This window comes from Pelophylax lessonae, assembly GCF_965119305.1.
Source record: "Pelophylax lessonae genome assembly, chromosome: 2".
Taxonomy (NCBI): domain Eukaryota; kingdom Metazoa; phylum Chordata; class Amphibia; order Anura; family Ranidae; genus Pelophylax; species Pelophylax lessonae.
The window spans coordinates 319,484,575-319,506,151 of NC_138769.1; the positions used below are offsets into that span (position 1 = coordinate 319,484,575).

Below are 21,577 nucleotides of genomic sequence, written 5' to 3' on the forward strand. Positions count from 1 at the left end.
ATGAATTAATTACATAACGATTGTGGGTAGTAGGATGTATTGGTATTATATGTAAGATTATTCTCCATCATTGGTGTCAGTGGGAGGAATGGTGCCCCATCTATGGTGTCAGTGGGAGGAATAGTGCCCTATTGGTGTCCGTGGAAGGAGAAGTGCCCTATCTATGATGTCGGTGGGATGAATAGTGCTCCATCTTTGGTGCCAGGGGAAAGAACAGTACCCAATAGTTGGTGTCAGTGGGGGGAATGGTGTTCCATCTGTGAGTCAGTGGGAGGAATATTGCTCAATCTTTGGGGTCGGTGGGAGAAATGGTGCTCCATCGTTGGTTACATACATTGAACAAATTATAAATGCAATACTTTTGTTTTTGCCCCAATTTTTCATGAGCTGAACTCAAAAATCTAAGACGTTATCTATGTACACAAAAGGCCTATTTGTCTCAAATATTGTTCACAAATCTGTCTAAATCTGTGTTAGTGAGCACTCCACCTTTGCGATAATCCATCCACCTCGCAGGTATGGCATATTAAGATGCTGATTAGACAGCATGATTATTGCACAGGCGTGCCTTAGGCTACCACATTCTTTCATTCACTTCTCAGTCACACTGAGCACCTGCTGCAGCAATGGAAGTTTTTTCATTTATATCAGGAAGGCAAATAGATGCCGATGAGCATTTTTCCAACATCTCCACCAATGGAGATCTTACACCTGCAGTACCACAATAAAGGCCACTCTAAAATGTGCAGTTTTACTGTATTGGGGAGGGGGGGGTCTGAAAATCAGTCGGTATTTGGTGTGACCAGCAGTTGCCTCATGCAGTGCAACACATCTCCATCGCATAGAGTTTATCAGGTTGTTGATTGTGGAATGTTGGTTCACTCCTCTTCAATGGCTGTGCGAAGTTGCTGGATATTGGCAGGACCTGGAACACGCTGTCATATACGCTGGTTCAGAGCATCCCAAACATGCTCAATGGTGACATGTCCGGTGAGTATGCTGGCCATGCAAGAACTGGGATGTTTTCAGCTTCCAGATATTGTGTACAGATCCTTGCAACATGGGGCTGTGCATTATCATGCTGCAACATGAGGTGATGGTCGTGGATGAATGGGCCTCAGGATCTCGTCACGGTATCTCTGTACATTCAAAATGCCATTAATAAAATGCACCTGTGTTCATTGTCCATAACATACGCCTGCCCATACCATAACCCCACCGCCACCATGGACCACTCAACGTTGACATCAGCAAACCGCTCACCCACACAATGCCATACACGCTGTCTGCCCTCTGCCCTGTACAGTGAAAACCGGGATTCATCTGTGAAGAGAACACCTCTCCAAAGTGCCAGACTCCACTGAATGTGAGCATTTGCCCACTCATGTCTGTTATGGCAACGAACTGCAGTCAGGCCAAGACCCCGATGAGGATGACTAGCATGCAGATGAGCTTCCCTGAGATGGTTTCTGACAGTTTGTGCAGAAATTCTTTGGTTATGCAAACCAATTGTTGCAGCAGCTGTCCAGGTGGCTGGTCTCAGACAATCTTGGAGGTGAAGATGCTGGATGTGGAGGTCCTGGGCTGGTGTGGTTACACGTGGTCTGCTGTTGTGAGGCCAGTTGGATATACTGCCAAATTCTCTGAAACGCCTTTAGAGAGGGCTTATGGTAGAAAAATGAACATTCACTTCACTGGCAACAGCTCTGGTGGACATTCCTGCAGTCAGCATGCCAATTGCACGCTTCTTCAAAACGTGCGACATTTGTGGCATTGTGCTGTGTGATAAAACTGCACATTTTAGAGTGGCCTTTATTGTGGCCAGCCTAAGGCACATCTGTGCATTGTGCAATAATCCTGCTGTCTAATCAGCATCTTGATATGTCAAAGGTGAATGGATTATCTTGGCAAAGGAGAAGTGCTCACTAACACAGATTTAGCCAGAATTGTAAACAATATTTGAGAGAAATAGGCCTTTTGTGTACATAGAAAGTCTTAGATCTTTGAGTTCAGCTCATGAAAAATGGGGGCAAAAACAAAAGTGTTGCGTTTTTTTTTTTTTTATAATTTTGTTCAGTGTAGTTAAATAGTCTGGCTGAGAAAAGATACAAGTCCATCTACTTCAACCAATAGAAGGAAAATATATACATTCCATAGGAAAGCAAAAAAAAACAGTAAGGCATGTTCCAATTTGCTCCAGCAGGGGAAAAAATTCCTTCCTGATCCCCCAAGGGGCAATCTGATATTCCCTGGATTAACTTAACAGATAAATGTTAGTATCCAGTTATAATATGTGTATATTGGAAAGAATCCAGGCCGTTCTTAAAACAATGTTTTGATATGGCCAGAACCAGCTCTTGAGGGAGTCTATTCCCCATTTTCACAGCTGTTACCGTGAAGAAGCCTTTCCGTATTTGGTGACGAAATCTTTTTCCTCCAGATGTAAAGAGTGCCGCCTTGTTCTCTGCGATGAACCTAAAGTTCATAACACAACACCAAGGTCACTATATAGACCACTTATGTATTTATACTTGTTAATTATATATCCCTTAGTCTCCTCTTCTCAAGAGAATAAATTCAGCTCCTCATCTTTCCTCATAGCTGAACTCCTCCTTGCCCTTTATCAGTTTAATTGCTCTTCTCTGCACTTTCTTCAGTTCCCCAATATCCTTTTTTCTAGATGAGGCCTCACATTGATCTGTACAGGGGTAAAATGATACCTCTCAATACTTAATGACTTTGCTCACTTTGGAAACAGCTGCTTGGCATTGCATGCCATGATTAAGTTTGATCTACCAGAGCACCCAGATCCTTCTCCACCATTGACTCCACCAGCTGTTCTCCTCCTAGTGTGTTGGTGTCAGTGGGAAGAATAGTACTCCCATCTATGGTGTCAGTGGCATGAATAGTGCTCCACCTATGGTGTCAGTGGCATGAATAGTGCTCCACCTATGGTGTCAGTGGCATGAATAGTGCTCCATCTATGGTGTCAGTGGCATGAATAGTGCTCCATCTATGGTGTCAGTGGCATGAATAGTGCTCCATCTATGGTGTCAGTGGCATGAATAGTGCTCCATCTATGGTGTCAGTGGCATGAATAGTGCTCCATCTATGGTGTCAGTGGCATGAATAGTGCTCCACCTATGGTGTCAGTGGCATGAATAGTGCTCCATCTATGGTGTCAGTAGCATGAATAGTGCTCCACCTATGGTGTCCGTGGCATGAATAGTGCTCCATCTATGGTGTCAGTGGCATGAATAGTGCTCCATCTATGGTGTCAGTGGCATGAATAGTGCTCCATCTATGGTGTCAGTGGCATGTAAAGTGCTCCACCTATGGTGTCAGTGGCATGAATAGTGCTCCACCTATGGTGTCAGTGGCATGAATAGTGCTCCATCTATGGTGTCAGTGGCATGAATAGTGCTCCATCTATGGTGTCAGTGGCATGAATAGTGCTCCACCTATGGTGTCAGTGGCATGAATAGTGCTCCACCTATGGTGTCAGTGGCATGAATAGTGCTCCACCTATGGTGTCAGTGGCATGAATAGTGCTCCATCTATGGTGTCAGTGGCATGAATAGCGATCCATCTATGGTGTCAGTGGCATGAATAGTGCTCCATCTATGGTGTCAGTGGCATGAATAGCGATCCATCTATGGTGTCAGTGGCATGAATAGTGCTCCATCTATGGTGTCAGTGGCATGAATAGTGCTCCATCTATGGCAGGGGTCTTCAAACTATGGCCCTCCAGTTGTTCAAGAACTACAATTCCCATCATGCCTAGTCATGTCTGTGCATGTCAGAGTTTTACAATGCCTCATGGGATGTGTAGTTCTGCCACAGCTGGAGGGCCATAGTTTGAGGATCCCTGATCTATGGTGTCAGTGGCACAAATAGTGCTCCATCTATGGTGTCAGCGGCATGAATAGTGCTCCATCTATGGTGTCAGTGGCATGAATAGTGCTCCATCTATGGTGTCAGTGGCATGAATAGTGCTCCATCTATGGTGTCAGTGGCATGAATAGTGCTCCATCTATGGTGTCAGTGGCATGAATAGTGCTCCACCTATGGTGTCAGTGGCATGAATAGTGCTCCACCTATGGTGTCAGTGGCATGAATAGTGCTCCACCTATGGTGTCAGTGGCATGAATAGTGCTCCACCTATGGTGTCAGTGGCATGAATAGTGCTCCACCTATGGTGTCAGTGGCATGAATAGCGATCCATCTATGGTGTCAGTGGCATGAATAGTGCTCCATCTATGGTGTCAGTGGCATGAATAGTGCTCCATCTATGGTGTCAGTGGCATGAATAGTGCTCCATCTATGGTGTCAGTGGCATGAATAGTGCTCCATCTATGGTGTCAGTGGCATGAATAGTGCTCCATCTATGGTGTCAGTGGCATGAATAGCGATCCATCTATGGTGTCAGTGGCATGATTAGTGCTCCGTCTATGGTGTCAGTGGCATGATTAGTGCTCCATCTATGGTGTCAGTGGGAGGATTAGTGCTCCATCTATGGTGTCAGTGGGATGATTAGTGCTCCATCTATGGTGTCAGTGGGAGGATTAGTGCTCCATCTATGGTGTCAGTGGGATGATTAGTGCTCCGTCTATGGTGTCAGTGGGATGATTAGTGCTCCGTCTATGGTGTCAGTGGCATGAATAGTGCTCCATCTATGGTGTCAGTGGCATGAATAGTGCTCCATCTATGGTGTCAGTGGCATGAATAGTGCTCCATCTATGGTGTCAGTGGCATGAATAGTGCTCCACCTATGGTGTCAGTGGCATGAATAGTGCTCCACCTATGGTGTCAGTGGCATGAATAGTGCTCCACCTATGGTGTCAGTGGCATGAATAGCGATCCATCTATGGTGTCAGTGGCATGAATAGTGCTCCATCTATGGTGTCAGTGGCATGAATAGTGCTCCATCTATGGTGTCAGTGGCATGAATAGTGCTCCATCTATGGTGTCAGTGGCATGAATAGTGCTCCATCTATGGTGTCAGTGGCATGAATAGTGCTCCACCTATGGTGTCAGTGGCATGAATAGTGCTCCACCTATGGTGTCAGTGGCATGAATAGTGCTCCATCTATGGTGTCAGTGGCATGAATAGTGCTCCATCTATGGTGTCAGTGGCATGAATAGTGCTCCATCTATGGTGTCAGTGGCATGAATAGTGCTCCACCTATGGTGTCAGTGGCATGAATAGTGCTCCACCTATGGTGTCAGTGGCATGAATAGTGCTCCACCTATGGTGTCAGTGGCATGAATAGCGATCCATCTATGGTGTCAGTGGCATGAATAGTGCTCCATCTATGGTGTCAGTGGCATGAATAGTGCTCCATCTATGGTGTCAGTGGCATGAATAGTGCTCCATCTATGGTGTCAGTGGCATGAATAGTGCTCCATCTATGGTGTCAGTGGCATGAATAGTGCTCCATCTATGGTGTCAGTGGCATGAATAGCGATCCATCTATGGTGTCAGTGGCATGATTAGTGCTCCGTCTATGGTGTCAGTGGCATGATTAGTGCTCCATCTATGGTGTCAGTGGGAGGATTAGTGCTCCATCTATGGTGTCAGTGGGATGATTAGTGCTCCATCTATGGTGTCAGTGGGAGGATTAGTGCTCCATCTATGGTGTCAGTGGGATGATTAGTGCTCCATCTATGGTGTCAGTGGGAGGATTAGTGCTCCATCTATGGTGTCAGTGGGATGATTAGTGCTCCGTCTATGGTGTCAGTGGCATGAATAGTGCTCCATCTATGGTGTCAGTGGGATGATTAGTGCTCCGTCTATGGTGTCAGTGGGAGGATTAGTGCTCCATCTATGGTGTCAGTGGAGGAATAGTGCCCTAAGGGTCAGGTAGAGGCAAGCAGGGCCACATCTGGCCCACAGGCCGTAGTTTGGAGACCACTGGTCTATATGATGATGGTATTAGTTTGCTAATTTGAGGTAAGCAATGTGAAATCACTTTGGAGGTTGATACTACACAGATGAATTCAATACATGAGAACCTGCAGTTTATAAACATCTTTTTATTCTGTCTGGAATAAATGCTTGGGTTTCTAAGGAACAACGAACAGTAAAGCAACTGACAAAATGGCTGAAATAGAATTATTGCAGGTGTCCTCAGATGACCTATTATGGTAGCAAAAATGTCTTGCCCAGTAAACTATCCCGATGAAATCAGAAAATACCATGCAAGGTATCTAATGGTATTAAATAAAAAACAGGAGTCAATAAATGGCTAAAAAATAAATGGTATCAAATGTTTTGAAATCAATTGGTAAACCGGGAAAAGCTGCAGAGATCACTTTTGGGTAGGAAATAAAGGCATTCACTGAAAACATTTTTTTTATTCTAATACACACTGTCAGTCTGTACATATCCCCTTTTTTCACCCACTGATTTCAGGGATCAAAGCTTGCAATATTGACACTGGAGAGTCCATTAAATATGTGTATATACCGGTGACAGCTTGAAGCTGTGCAGGTAGTGTAAGAGTTAAATAAGCAGCAGCGCAGTGAGCATTGTACTCCCTCCATCTTTTATTGCCATGGAAATGGCAAGGTACAATGAACAACAGAACACTGTTTAAGAGACCTTGCGTTGTGTGTCACTCTTCAGAAAGGTAGTACACTAAACCACAGTAAGCATTGTATTACGAGAACAGTAGTCCAGTACAGGATGTACAGATACCAATCACAGGGCAGGGGGTGGGGTAGTTTAGAAGGTATCTGGGGACAATGACTAGGGACAAAGCAACAAAATCGTTTTAATTTCTAATATCATTTGTGTAGAACTAAAGCATGTCCAGTTCTCCTAGGCTGCTTGCTCTGGGGTGGCTATGAGATGATCGTTTCTTCCCCATCCCCCAAGCTGTGCTGTCAGTTTGATAGAAGCATTAAATGCACATCAAGTTATTGAGCATTAGAGCTGGATAGTTCCTTGCACACAGCATAATTAAAATGCTCGAGTGAAGATTTACAAGCCGCTGTTGCAACGAGGCAAATTACTTTGCTAAGCGAACATGAAATTCATGGTGACAATGCAGCCATCTGATGACTGGGAGCCAGCAGTCTACCCCTTCAAATGACATGAAAGACGTGTATCTTTTCCTTTCCAAGGCACAACGAATAAATAGATCTAACTTTTCTATGTACTTGAGCCTCTTTAACCGCTTGCCGACCGCCGCAAGTAGATATACTGCGGTGGTCCGCCCCGGCCAGGCAAAGTGACGTATATATATATACGTCACTAGCCTGTGACCGGTTTGTGAGCCAATAGCGGGCGAGTGCGCGCCCGCCCCGTTCACTGAGGAGTCCGCGCGTGTGACCGGCGGACCCGATGTCCGCCAGTCACACTACGATCGTCGGTAGAGAGGGAGAAAGGCGGGTGGCTTATGTAAACAAGCCGCCTGTCATTCTCCCCTGTGTAAAAATGGAGATCAGACGGTTCTACTATGTAGAACCGTTGATCTCTGTTTTTACAATAGTAGACATGTCCCATCACAGTTAGAAGCCCGCCCCTAGGACACACTTAACCCCTCCCTCTCCAATACAGTTAACCCCTTCCCTGCCAGTGTCATTTTTACAGTAACAGTGCATATGTATAGCACTGATTACTGCAGTAATGTCACTGGTACCCCCAAAAGTGTCAAATGTCAGTCAAGGGTCCGATCTGTCCGCCGCAATGTCGCAGTCCCGCAAAAAAAATTGCAGATCGCCGCCATTACTCGTTAAAAAAAAAAAACACCAAAAATGACAAAAATCTTTCCCTTTGTTAGTAAACGCAATAAATTTTGCGCAAACCAATCAAAATACGCTTTTTGCGATTTCCCCCCCCCCCCCAAAACATATGTAGTAAAACAAATTGGCCGAAAATGTTAAATAATTTAGATTTTTACATTTTTTTGGGAATTTCATATAAAAAAATGTGAAAAATATTGTTATTTTTGCAAAATTGTTGCTCTTTTTTTGTTTATAGCGCATGATCCAAAAATCGCACAGGTGATCAAATACCACCAAAAGAAAGCTCTGTTTGTGAGAAAAAAAAGGACTGGAAATTCGTTTAGGTACAGCGTCGCACGACCGCGCAATTGTCCGTTAAAGTCACGCAGTAAAAAATCGCAAAAAACCCCCTGGTCAGGAAGGGGGTAAAATCTTCCGGGGCTTAAGTGGTTAAACAGCCTTTCAAAGGTTGATCATTTTAAGAAACCCTATCCCTGTTTATTCTTTAGCCTTAGCCATATATTCTTTCCTATCCACTCACAACTTAAAAAAAAAAAAAAAGTGCAAAATCTGACCGACTTGAGAACTTTTTCTGTGTTTATTCTGCCCTAGTAATACTGAAAAATGTTCCTGCTGCAGCCCCAGGACAGGACTACAGATGTAGGAATTCCAGCTATGTGGACACTGCTTGCAGCATTTATGATGTGTAGCACAAGAAAGGCTGTTTTGAAGTAAAGGAAGGAAGGTGAACTGAAAGAAGATAGATTCAGAGAAAGGAGATTGTTATACTGCTGACAAATGAACTTTTGTAACCAGTTTATGATACTTCACCATGGCTATTTGTACATAAATAATACATTATCTTTTCTAAAGGCAGTTCAAAGTTCACACAGTCATGAAAGTTTTCACCCCAAAAGTAAATTTGATGTAGGTCGGTAAAGGCCAGGCTTTTGAGGCTGCTCTTTTTATTATTAACCAGGCCTTTTTTTTGCCACTTCTTACATGTAAAAATCTGTATTTTTTTTTTTTGCTATAAAATTTACTTAGAACCCCCCAAAATTACAAATCTAGAAGCAGAGGCCTAGAGAATAAAATGGTGGGTGTTGCAATTTTATACTGTATGTCACACTGTATTTGTTCAGCAGTTTTTCTCACTCAAATCAATTAAAAAAATATATACTTTAATGAATTATAATGTGGAAAAACATAATGTAATACCCAATTGATTGGTAAAATATAAAACTGTTACGCAGAGTAAATACATGTAGCACTGCCCCCTTAAGGACTGCTGGATTTTCACACTTTCGGGTCCCCCTGGGTTACCGTTGACAACTTTGGCATTCAAGTCTATCACTTTACTTCTTGGCTCATTCAATAATTAGTCCAGGGGTATGTTGTTGGTTTTATTTTATACATTCGAGATGGAAGAAGGAATTAGTGGGATACTCCAGATTAACTTGCACAACGTTTGGAGGACCGCTATCTGTCCATACAGCCAGGCTGTTGATCTACCTTGCCACTTAGGTGGATTTAGGATTAAGCCTCTTTCCAGATGACTTGATGAACTAAAACTATCTTCAGGACACTCTCCTAGTATCCTTTTTCTTGACCACTGACACCCGTCCACTGACTATCCTACTTTGGGGTGGCCCCCCTCAGGTCAGGCCTCTTGACACGACCCCCTGTACTGACGATACTGTTTTTCTAGGGTCTCCAGTGTGTCTCCCTCAGTCAGCTTTCCTGGACCTCTGGGTTCAGCTCTGGCCCTCAGGACGACCTCTTGATGCCACATGCTACTGCTACAGAGGAGGAAGCAGCCTCCATCCTCCCTCCGGGACCCTGCTCACCAGCCAAAGACCCCGCAGCCCATGTGCTCCTGGCTTTTATACAGTATCCCAGAATGCACCGAGACAGCCTGTCTCTGCCAATTACCAGGACTGTATCAAAGCCTATGTATCCATTAGTCAGGTTTCCTCCCACTGTCCAACATGCCTTCCTATGGGACTAGTGTGAAACACTCTAAACTCAATGAATCACATACTGAGCACACTGAGCAGACCTCACTAACAAATCCTGCTCTCTGCTAGACAGAAAGCAATAAAGATTTGCCTGCTGCTCCTCTGGGGGTGTATAGGAACTCCAAAATCGCCTCGTCACACCACTCTTCTCTCTTGGCCTCTATCTTCTGCATAATCTCCCTGGGAGCGTAGGGGTAGTCGTATCCATACTCTAAGGCCACCTTTCTCTGGATAAGACTTGCATCTTGAGAACCTGGGGAGGGTCTGCCTGTATCACCTCCCAGGTGGGGAATATAGGGTCTCTTTTCTCCTGATAAGTTTGGCGAAGGCCTCTTTCTGATCTCGAGCCCGGGTGTAGGTACGAGGTGGGGACAAATCTGGGACCCTTGTAGCATAGGCCTCACAGAACCCCAGCCCGAGATGCTCCTTGTCTCCTCCGCTGCACAGTGCCAGCCTTCCAGTGGGCACCAACCGAACTCCTGTATCCCACAGGATTGACTGGTGATTCCATCAACTTTCCAGGCACTCCGCCAACACATGGGATAGCCCCTGCGCTCCGGCTCACTCCGGCATCCGCCATCTTGCTCCTCCACACACGTCTGCTCCTCAGCTACACCCGAAGGCGGAAGTGATGTCTCAGCACGCAGCCCAGCAGGTCAAGAAAGGGGGGTTGGGGGAGGCGAGCACCAGGCCACGTGCCCTCAACAGAGGGGGGTTGCATGCTTTGAGGCGGGGGGGGCACTTACCCCCCCACCCCAAAGCACCAGCATGTTGATGGGGTGTAGATTGTTGGTGTCTGTGGGCAGGGGGCTTAAAGGAATCTGGAAGCCCCCTTTAACAAGTGAGCCCCCAGTACTTGTCCCCCCCCCCCAAATGTGAATGAGTATGGGGTAGTGCAAATAAAAAAAAGAGACGGTTTTGATGAGTCTTTTATTACAAATTTTCAATGTGTCTTCTCCCTCCGCTCTTCTCTCTCTGGTGGTTTGTTCTTCCTCCGGTCTTCTCCCACCACTGCTGTCTTCGCCGCGATCATGGTCCTTCTGCTTTTTATATAGCCATGGGGCTTGGCCATCCAGTGACTTAACCATGGGACACCGTCAATTGTGACGGGCACGTGACATCACAAGGGGCAAAGTTGCATGGAGACTTTACCGGATGGCCACCCCTATGGCTATATAAGAACCGACAGAGAAAGCTGGCATGACAGGAGCCAGTGTCGGAGGAGGACCGGGTCGGCGGCGGAGAAGACCGGAGGAAGAAGACACGTTAAAGATTTTTAATAAAGGACTATTCAAAACTGTCTATCTACACTACACTGCCTTTTTTTTTTTTTTTTTTTTTTAGTGACTGGGTGGTCTAGGGGCCCCTTGTCAAAGGCTGCTTCCAGATTCCCATAAGCCCTCTTGCCCGCAGACCCCCACAACCACCGCCCAGGGTTGTTGGGAAGAGGCCCTTGTGCTTTGGGGTGGAGAGCCCCCCCCTCTATGTTGAGGGCATGTGTGGTCTAGTATGGTCCAGGGGGTGGGGGGGCAGCATGCTTAGATGAGGGTCTGTTATGGATTCTGGAGGGGACCCCACGCTTTTTTTTTTTTTTTTAATTTTGGCCTGGGGTGTTTTTTCAAGATCCATACCGGACTCAAAGGGTCTTGTATGGATATTTGGGGGGGCCCACACCGTAAATTTTATGATGCTCCGATTTGGATGTGACTTCCATTCAAATCAGTTCAAAAATGGGCTGAAATTCGGATAAGTTAAGGCGGCTCTCATAGGGAACCATTGATTTTGACTTGTGCTCTGTGCGAAAGCATGTTTTTTTACAGCCGCTTTTTCCTGGCATCCGTAGTGGCTTTGCAGCTTATTTTTTCTAACGCCTGTGTGCATGAGGACTAATTGTTATCAAAAGAAATGTAAACATCCCTTGTGATAATAGGCAGTGACAGACAAGTCCTCTTTACTGAGACAACTGGGGTCTATTAGAACCCAGATGCTTTCTCTGCTCTTAAAAGTGTTCGATAATACAAAGATCAGTATGATCCTTTCCTTTTTTAAACCAGTAATGGTTTGTTTACAACCAACGAGACTGGAAGTGACTAATTGGTCATCTCTTCCGGTTTCTTAGACCATAGAGATGTTTGGAGCAGTTTTGGTTCCTTAAACAGCTCTATGGTTAGCTGGTGGAACTGCTGGTTGCAATCCCGGGTTCTCCAGAGGGAAGGGAGGGTCTTGGGATGTGGTGTGGGGGGGGGGGGGGGGGGGGTGTGATGCAGGTACATCTCTTGATGAGATTGCTCTTACAAGAAAGTGCTGTGTTCCAGCGGTTGTAAAAAAAAAAAAGTCACTTGACAGGTCGGAACCAGCCCTTAGGCTTCATGCACACTGGACATTTTTTCAGCTGCTAGGGGGATCTGGTGGTGTGTTTTTCCTGCCTCTAAATGCCCCTGCATGTTATCCTATGTGTCTATGCACATTTTACAGAAGTTTAGAAGCAGAGGTATTAAAGCCTCATGCACTCAGGACATTTTGCAATCTCTCTTAGTAGCTTTTCCTCTTGGCAGCACCTTTTTGGCAGAAAAACCTGGAGGGGCGTTTAGAAGTAGAGCGAAAAACAACAAGCTGATGCTTGTTAAAATGTGTAACGAATTTAGGCGTGTTTACAGGCATCTGACACTAGTCTCCATTCACACTACCGCGACTTGTCAGCCTGACAAGTTACGGTCCATTGACTGCTACAGGACCCGTTCTAATAGGAGCGACATAAGTCGCTCCGACTTGGAAAAAGGGTCCTGTACTACTTCGGGGCGACCTGGAGGCGACTTGCATTGACTTCCATTATGTGAAGTCCGTGCAAGTCACGCCGAAGCCGCGGTGCACGGGACTTCACAGGTCGCCCCCGAAGTCGTGCCGCTTCAGTGTGAATGCGGTCTTAGATGTTAGTTCATTTCAATGGCCAGAATAAATTATTATTCTGGCCAATATGAAATAACGCTCAAGTACTAAACATGCCTAGCATTAACTCGGATTTTGACGCGTTTAGGAGCAGGAAGCCTTTTTACTGTCAAAACTCTGCTGCTCCTGGACGCACTGGCAGTGGGTTTTTTTCCCCCGCCTCTAAGGCCTCATGCACATTTGAGCTAAAAAAGGCTGCTCTTACATGCGTTTGAGCATTTTTGTTTTTTTGTTTTTCCCTCAACTTCTAAACGCCCCTCAATATTAACTTCTGTATCCATGCACACTCTAGGCATATACAGGAGTTTAGATGCACAAAAAAAACATCACTTGTGTGTTCAAGAGAGGAGCAGTTGGGCAGAAAATAATGTCCAACCTGGGTAAACACGCTAAGAAATGAATACGCGCTTGATGAGCCTAAGGAGACCTAGGAGCGTTTTTTGCAGCTGCTTTTCTCCTGCCAGGAAAAAAATGTTTAGAAGAGCCCCAGTTGTGCATGAAGCCTAAAGGAACATCTCAGGAGCTGGTACCTGTCCTCATACTTTACTCCTGGCAGGTGTCATGGGTCCCAACCTCACTTGTTAACGCTTAAAGTGGTTTTAAAGCCTAAAGATTTTTTACCTTAATGCATTTTTTTTCCCCCAGCCTCCCCTTCTATTTACCTAAGCCCAATCTCGATCCAGCGCAGTAGCGGTCTCCCTCCCCACAGGACAGATTGATGCTGAGGGTGGGGCCGAGCAGCGCTGTCTGTGTCAATAGACGCATTAGGGTAAAAAAAAATGCATTAACCACTTACCGACCGCCCAACGACTTTATACGTCACTCGTTTTGAGCAGATAGCTGCCATAACCCCGGTATTTTTTAAACGGCGGGCGGTCGGCTTTCAGATAAGGGTGGTCCCAGCGGCGGATTCGCCGCGGGATCACCTTTACGGTTCGGCGGAAGAGGTGCCCCCCCCCCCCCTCCTGCCGCGTCCCAGCTGTTTTCCCCGCTTACCGGACCCGCTGGCAACGGGGAAAATGATTCAGTCCCAGCAAGATGGCCCTCACTCGACTCTATGGTCTTGGAGGACCGGAGTGACGTCAAACGTCATTGCCTAGCAACCGGATTAAAGGGCTGATTTTTTTTTTTTTTTTTTTTCCTTTTTTAGTGTAGTTGTGAGGTCTTTTTGACCCCAGATCTCACAATAAAGAGGACCTGTCATGCCTTTTTCTATTACAAGGAATGTTTACATTCCTTGTAATAGGAATAAAAATGATCACATTTTTATTTTTTTTAAATAATAAAATAAATAGGAAAAAAAATTAAAGCGCCCTGTCCCCGTTAGCTCGCGCGCAGAAGTGAACGCATACGGAAATCCCGCCCACATATGTAAACGGTGTTCAAACCACACATGTGAGGCATCACCACGATCATTGGAGCGAGAGCAATAATTTGAGCCCTAAACTGCCTCTGTAACTCTAAGCTGGTAACCTGTAGACCTTTTTAAAATGTCGCCTATGGGATTTTTAAGTACCAAAGTTTGTCGCCATTCCGCGAGCGTGCGCAATTTTGAAGCATGACCTGTTTGGTATCTATTTACTCGGCGTAACATAATCTTTCACATTATGGAAAAAAATTGGGCTAACTTTACTGTTTTCTTATTTTTTAATTTAAAAAAAAGTGCATTTATTTCCAAAAAAATTTGCGTTTGGAAGACCGCTGCCCAAATCCGGTGTGATAAAAAATATTGCAACGATCTCCATTTTATTCTCTGAGGCAGTGTTTCTCAACTCCGGTCCTCAGGGCACACTAACAGGCCAGGTTTGCAAGAAAACTGAAATACATTGCAGGTGATATCATTTGCTGCTCAGTGATTGCAGTATTCTAGTCTGCATCTCCCCAAGGTAATACTTAAAATCTGGCCTGTTAGTGTGCCCTGAGGACTGGAGTTGAGAAACCCTGCTCTAAGGTCTCTACTAAAAAAAAAAAATATATATATATATATATATATATATATATATATATATATATATATATATATATATATAATATTTGGGGGTTCGAAGTAGTTTTCTAGCAAAAAAACTGATTTTAGCTTGTAAACATCAGGTGTCAAAAATAGGCCTGGTCTTAAAGTGGTTAAAGGGATCCTACCCAGCCCCCCATTATATTTACCTGAGCTCGATCCAGCACAGTCTCTATTCTCACAGGGCAGATCGATGCTGAGGGTGGGGCCGTGCAGCGTTCTGTGTGTCAATAGACGCAGACAGAGTGACTTGGGATCAAGCCCACACGAGTGCCCCCATAGAATGCGGCTATCTATGGGGACACTAGCAGAAAAGGAGGAGCCAGGACCACCGGCAGGAGATCCTAGAAGAGGAGGATTGGGCCTGCGCTGTCAAAAGCCATTACACAGAGCAGGGAGTATGACATGGTTTTTGTGATAGGTACTCAGAAAATGAAATGTGTAATTTGTCTTTAGAACGCCTGATGGTGCTACTTGGATGTTGGGTCTCTGTATGTGGCCAGGCTGTGGGAAAGTCTCTCACGTGGTATTGCCATACTCAGGAGTAGCAGAATTTATTTTGGGGTGTAATTGCAAGTTTATCTGTCCCATTTGTAAGAAATAACTTAATATGACAATTTTGTAGAAAAAAATTAAAAATTCTTACCCAAACTATTGTGGGCAAGAAATTGCAACTTCAAAAAACTCACTATGCCTCTTACTAAATACCTTGGACTGTCCTCTTTACAAAAAGGGGTAATTTGTGGGGTATTTTGTACCGTCCTGACATTTTATGGCCCCAATAAATGGTAGTCAGTACCTCAGGGTTTATCAATTCTCATTGATACATAGCCTAGCTTGCAGACTCTAACTTTAACGCAAACCTATCATCATACACTTATCAGGAATTTTTTTCACCAAAGACATTGTGGCCTAAATTTTTGAAGAAATTTGATTTTATTGGATTTCTTTTAAAACAGAAAGTAGAAAATATTGTTTTTTTCAAAATTTGACTCTTTATTTGCTTATATCACAAAAAATAAACCTAGTGGTGAATAAATACCACCAAAAAAAAAGCTTTTTGTGAAAAAAATGATTAAAATTTCATTTGGGTACAGTGTAGCATGACGGAGTAATTGTCATTCAAAGTGCGAGAGCACTGAAAGCTGAAAATTGATTTGGGACGGAAGGGGGTGGAAGTGCCCAGTATTGAGGTGGTTAATGACACACTGAAGTCAGCTGAGCTCTCCACATAAGCAAATATTTTCTAAATGAAGGAGGCATGTCTGTTACTTGGATCTTGTTGTGCTTTGTGTATTTCTTCCAGATCTCTATTGTAATCCAGTGTGTAACTTTGCATCTCTGCAAGCACTTTAACAAAGGACTGGCCACTGCTGCTTTCTCTTTGTGCAGGGTGACTGGTACTGTATCCGCCCCTTCTATAGTTTTCCTTAGGCAGCTTAAAGTGGGTGGGGCCTGCTGGGTCCCTCCCACAACTTTGCTCTCTGCACAAGTTATTTGCAGTATAATGAAGATATCACTGTTACTTTTATATGGTAATATCTGAGTTTGTAAAGAGGTTTGATGCACAGCATAGATTTATATCTGTTGAGGAATATAATAAAACAAAAAATGTTGTGCCCGAAGTTCAGCTTTAATTGAATAAAGAGACTAAGAGCTGAAAAGAACTATCATTATGACAAATCCCATATGCATTCTATCTCTATAAATTGAACAAGCTGTGAAGGAAAAGAATGACAGCCTTTCAGCTAATACATTTTATGTAAAACAATTTGCTAATGGAAGTTTCCTTACATGTACCCTGACAGGTTTGGTTTAAAGGAAGATTTTGAGGAGATGCTATTGCTGAAATCTTGTCTTTGCACTTGCTTATTGGGTTAATGATGATCGCCTTAGACTCTTAGAGCATACACTTAAAAAATCAGCCGTGTGAACTCCTATATTTCAATCTTCTCTGGGTTCTTTTTTTAATGACAATTCATTTAGACCTAAAACCAAATGTTGAAGTAAACCCTCCTATCGTTTTTAGCCAAGGCAGTTGCCATGTTGGCCTCTGTTTATTAACTGCCATGATGCTGCACATGTGATGACACCAGCCATTGGATGGTTTGACAGTTTGGTTGAGAGCACAACCATTGGGAGTGTTACATTTCCAGCACGTGCCAACCAGTGGGAGTGCTGCATTTCCGGCCGGAAATGGAACGGTGTTTTGACACTGTTAAGTGGATGTGTTCCGCTTCCGCTTGAAGCAAGGACAGCAGGAGCATGTCCTTGTGTACTATTGGTATAGAAATTAGTCACAGCCAACCTGGGCGAAAGCAGTCAGCATGTACTACTAATTCAGGAGCCAGGTAGCTGATCTCCATTGTTAGTTTTGTCTATGAATATATTTTTGTAATTTTTTTTGTCCGCTGCATGTTTTCAGTGATGATGAAAACTAAACAAAAATATATCCGAATTAAGTCAATTGATGAAAATCAATGAATGAAAATGGAACAAAAAAATGTGGGGGAAGAGGTTTACCAAACTGAACTTTAAGGAGCTCTGTCTGTCTGTTCAGCTTAGCCCCCTGGCCAGCTGTATCGGCTGAGAGACGCAGGCTCCCTCTGTCTGCCGGCTGCCTGGGAGTTCTGGAACGATGCCCTGGAAACCACGTGGTGAGTGTTTCCTCTCCCACCAAGGTAGCCATGCTTAGCACTGTGTAAAATAACCAGTTTTCTGCCTTGTGTACTCCCTCACTCCCATTTAGTTCCCTATCCACACTACATGTTAGATTTTTACTCCATGAGTATGAATTTGGAAATTCTAGAGACATGCTTAACCACTTCAATACAGGGCACTTTCAGCCCCCTTCCTGCCCAGGCCAACTTTCAGCTTTTAGCGCGGTTGCATTTTGAATGACATTTTGCGTGGTCATGCAATACTGTACCTAAACCAAATTTATGTCATTTTTTTACCACAAATGGCTTTCTTTTGGTGGTATTTGATCATCGCAAGGTTTATTCTTTTTTTGCTAAACAAATAAAATTTTGTTTATTATAAAAAAAAAGTCTGCACTGATGGGTGGCACTGATGGGTGGCACTGATGGGTGGCACTGATGGGTGGCACTGATGGGTGGCACTGATGGGTGGCACTGATGGGTGGCACTGATGGGTGGCACTGATGGGTGGCACTGATGGGTGGCACTGATGGGTGGCACTGATATGTGGCACTGATATGTGGCACTGATATGTGGCACTGATATGTGGCACTGATATGTGGCACTGATATGTGGCACTGATATGTGGCACTGATATGTGGCACTGATATGTGGCACTGATATGTGGCACTGATATGTGGCACTGATATGTGGCAATGATATGTGGCAATGATATGTGGCAATGATATGTGGCAATGATATGTGGCAATGATATGTGGCAATGATATGTGGCAATGATATGTGGCAATGATATGTGGCAATGATAGATGGCAATGATGGGCACCGGTGGGAGGCACTTATAGATGGCAATGATGGGCAGCACTGATGAGTGCATTGACAGGCTCCCTGAGCACTGATTGGCATCCCTGGTGGCTCTAGTGGCATCCCCCAAGGGTCTGCAGTGGTAATCAATGCTCTGATTACCAGAACTGCCCCCCCCCCCCCCGGTCAGGAGAGCCACCTGTGAGTCGCGAAGTTAACAAAGCCAATCAACGCCACTTCCTATATACTATGTATGTACTACATCATAGGCTCTTTACCGGAATCAGAGATGCAGAATGACACACCGCACCACTGATCGCTGCTCTGCCCCCCCCCCCCCGGGCCTATCCTGCTGGACGTCATATGATGCCCAGTCAGGATAGGACAACCATTTTGCGGCCATCATTTTACTATATGACGGGCGGGAAGTGGTTAAATACTGCATTACAATTTAACTAAACCCGTTCGATTTTAGTCGATTAAAATGTACTGGAGATTTTAGTCGAGTAAAATCTGACTAAAACATTTCAGATTACTAGAATACGACTAAAACTAAAATGGCATTTTAGTCAAAAGACTACGACTAATGCCCCGTACACACGTGCAGATTATCTGAAGACTTTTGTCTTCAGATTTACCTTTTCTATGTAGTGCAAGGGCCTGCCGGATTGCATACAAATTGAAAGTGTTTAGGTTTGACCTCATATTATATGGTTTTGGTAAGTCTGCAGACAAAAGTCTTCAGATAATCTGCACGTGTGTATGGGGCATAAAGCTAAAGAGTCTACTGCGGCCTTTTGATCTTACCACAACAGCGGCACAAGCTTGATACATCAGATCCTTCATTCTTCAAAAGTTGGAATATCTCATAACGTGTGTCCTTTGACTGCCTGAGGTGCTTGATATTGTGGTGTAGCGCATAAAAAATTGAGAAAATCAGAAGCACTGTGGTTTATGAGCAGCCTGTCTTTGTATTGTGACCATAGTGATCTTGCCATAGTATATGCATCCAGGCTCCCAAAATGTCTATATCCTGCTTTGTTAGACTAGCTGACCTCTAAATGTTAAAATAATTTGTTTATCCCTGATAAATGCAAGCTTTTTCCATAAGTACTTGGTAAAGCAATATACGAGTGCCAAATTTATTAAGCCCACCTACCTATTGTCTTGCAAGTGCATTTTTACATGTTTATTAGTTACATATGTACAGTGCGATGCTTGATGCATTTTACTTTAGTCAAAATCATGACTTTCGGTTTTGTACCTCTGTTGATTACAAGATTGTTCTTTTCTGTACCATTGTATGTTCACATATTTACGTCATTTCTGTATGGTTTGCATTGTCTGCATTTTTCTGCCTCAATAAAATCTCATATTTGAAAAAAAAAAAATCATGACTTTCAGTCCATAGCTTTACATTTGAAAAGGACAAACATGACCTTTGTTTTGCAGGAAAGCCGTAATTTAGTAAAAGGTTTCTTTTGGAGATGCTTTTTAAGTGGTGGAGCACCCATCGAATTCTTTATTTAAAAGAATCAACAATGCAATGTGCCAAGTCCAGTAACAAAATCACAAAAGGTAGCAAATAAGTCCATAGCTTGGTTTAAGACGAAAGGGATAGACAACAGACATGTCAATATCTTAACATCAAAATCCTCTTTTGACACTTTTAATCATGCCATAGACAGCAACATAGTATGCAGGGTAGTTTATATTCAAATAGCATTTGCTGTTCCCCTTTTTGCATGATGGGAGTAAAGTCTCGTACCCGTACTAGTTTTTTTTTTCAGGTCAGAGCCACTACTAACAATTTGATCTAAGTACAGCGATCGCCCCTACTGTGCTAATTGTGTTCTAACAGGGAGACGGCCACCCACCAGGGCACTCCAGTCAGCAATCTCAGCCAGGAGCCGGTTGGCAGACCTTTTCCGTCATGACCCTTTGATAGAAGCCGGCCCAGCTGCCGTACACATGGGCTGAATGGCGTACGGTTTCTATTGAACTGGCTGATGCTGCCCAACATTTGGCCCGTGTGTACTCGGCTTAAGACTCGGACTAGGGGAGTAAAGAAGTGGGAAGCGCAAAGAAAAGAAAGGAAGAGATAAGAGAAAGGTAATCTCAGAGTAAAGTAGGGTTTAGGAGGGTGAGATGTGACGTTGGGAGGCTAGAAGGGACTACTCTTTGTAAAAGAAATACAGAGTCCAGATCTTCCAATATTACTCGCCCTGTTCTTTGTCAAAGAGTTCTTCCATCACTTGAATTTCCTGAATCCTGGCTAGCCAGTGAGATCAACTGGGGGGGGGTCAGTCCTCTTCTACAGTGCCGAAATACACTCTTTAGCAGTTGTGAGTAGGTGTTTCAGCAATGAGTTTTTATATTGTTTTATTAGACCTAGGAATATCATGTAACGGGTAAGCCAACTGACCTATCTTCAGGGAGGTACCCATAACACTGAGCGCATTAAAAGCAATACTAAGGGCTCTTTCACACGGTCCGCCTCCATAGGCGGATCCGTGCTGCTCAGCGAGGATCGATCCGCTGATCCCCGCTGAGCCGGTGGATGACGGCTCCGTCTCCGCTTGCAGGAGAGGGAGGTGTCACAGCTCCCGCTGCTCTCTATGGGGGATCGGATGAGAGCGGACCGCCTGTCCGCTCTAATCTGATCCGATCCCTGAACAGATGGAAAAATAGGGTTTCCATCCGTCCGGATTTCACGGACCGGATCGGAGACACCTCCGCTGACATCCTCTGCCCCATAGAGCTGCATGGAGGATCCGATCAGATCCGCCTAAAAAACTGACAGGCGGATCTGATCGGACCGCCCGTGTGAAAGAGCCCTTAAGGCTAGTTTTTTATTTATTTATATTTTTTTAATAACAAACGTTACCTGTTCTGTGCAGTGGTTTTGCACAGAGCAGCCCCGATCCTCTTCTTTTTGGATCCCCTGCTGGCAAGCCTCTTGCTATGGAGGCCCGTTCCAGAGCTGTTCTGCAAATGGACATTGTCTATTCACACATACAGAGCGCCGCTTGGCCCTGCAACACGCTCTCTCCTTATTGGCTCAGTGGCTGTGATTGACAGCCAATTGCTCACTCTGCTGTCTGAGCCAATGAGGAGAGAGACCCAGGAGAGCTTCTGCTCTCATGTACATCGCTGGATGTAGATGAGGCTCACGTAAGTAAGGGGGAGGGGGGCTTCACCTAGAACATTTTTTATCTTAATGCATTAAGGTAAAAAACCTTCTGCCTTTTAGAACCCTTTTAAACATACTGTAGAGATGATGACCAATGTTGGAAATTGACCCAACATCCTGACACTGTTGGATCATCACAAGGCTGCCATCCTTTTAATGCTTGAACAGCATCGCTAGAACCATGGTTTTTGAAGTATTTGTCCTCTTGAACACAGGACCC

The 21,577-nt window shown here is 44.4% G+C and overlaps 1 protein-coding gene across 1 annotated transcript in view; it reads left to right on the top strand.

Annotated features, from left to right (window-relative positions):
* RPS6KA1 (ribosomal protein S6 kinase A1) overlaps window positions 1-21,577 on the top strand; it is a 261,494-nt gene that overhangs the window by 35,766 nt on the left and 204,151 nt on the right. The window lies entirely within an intron of this gene.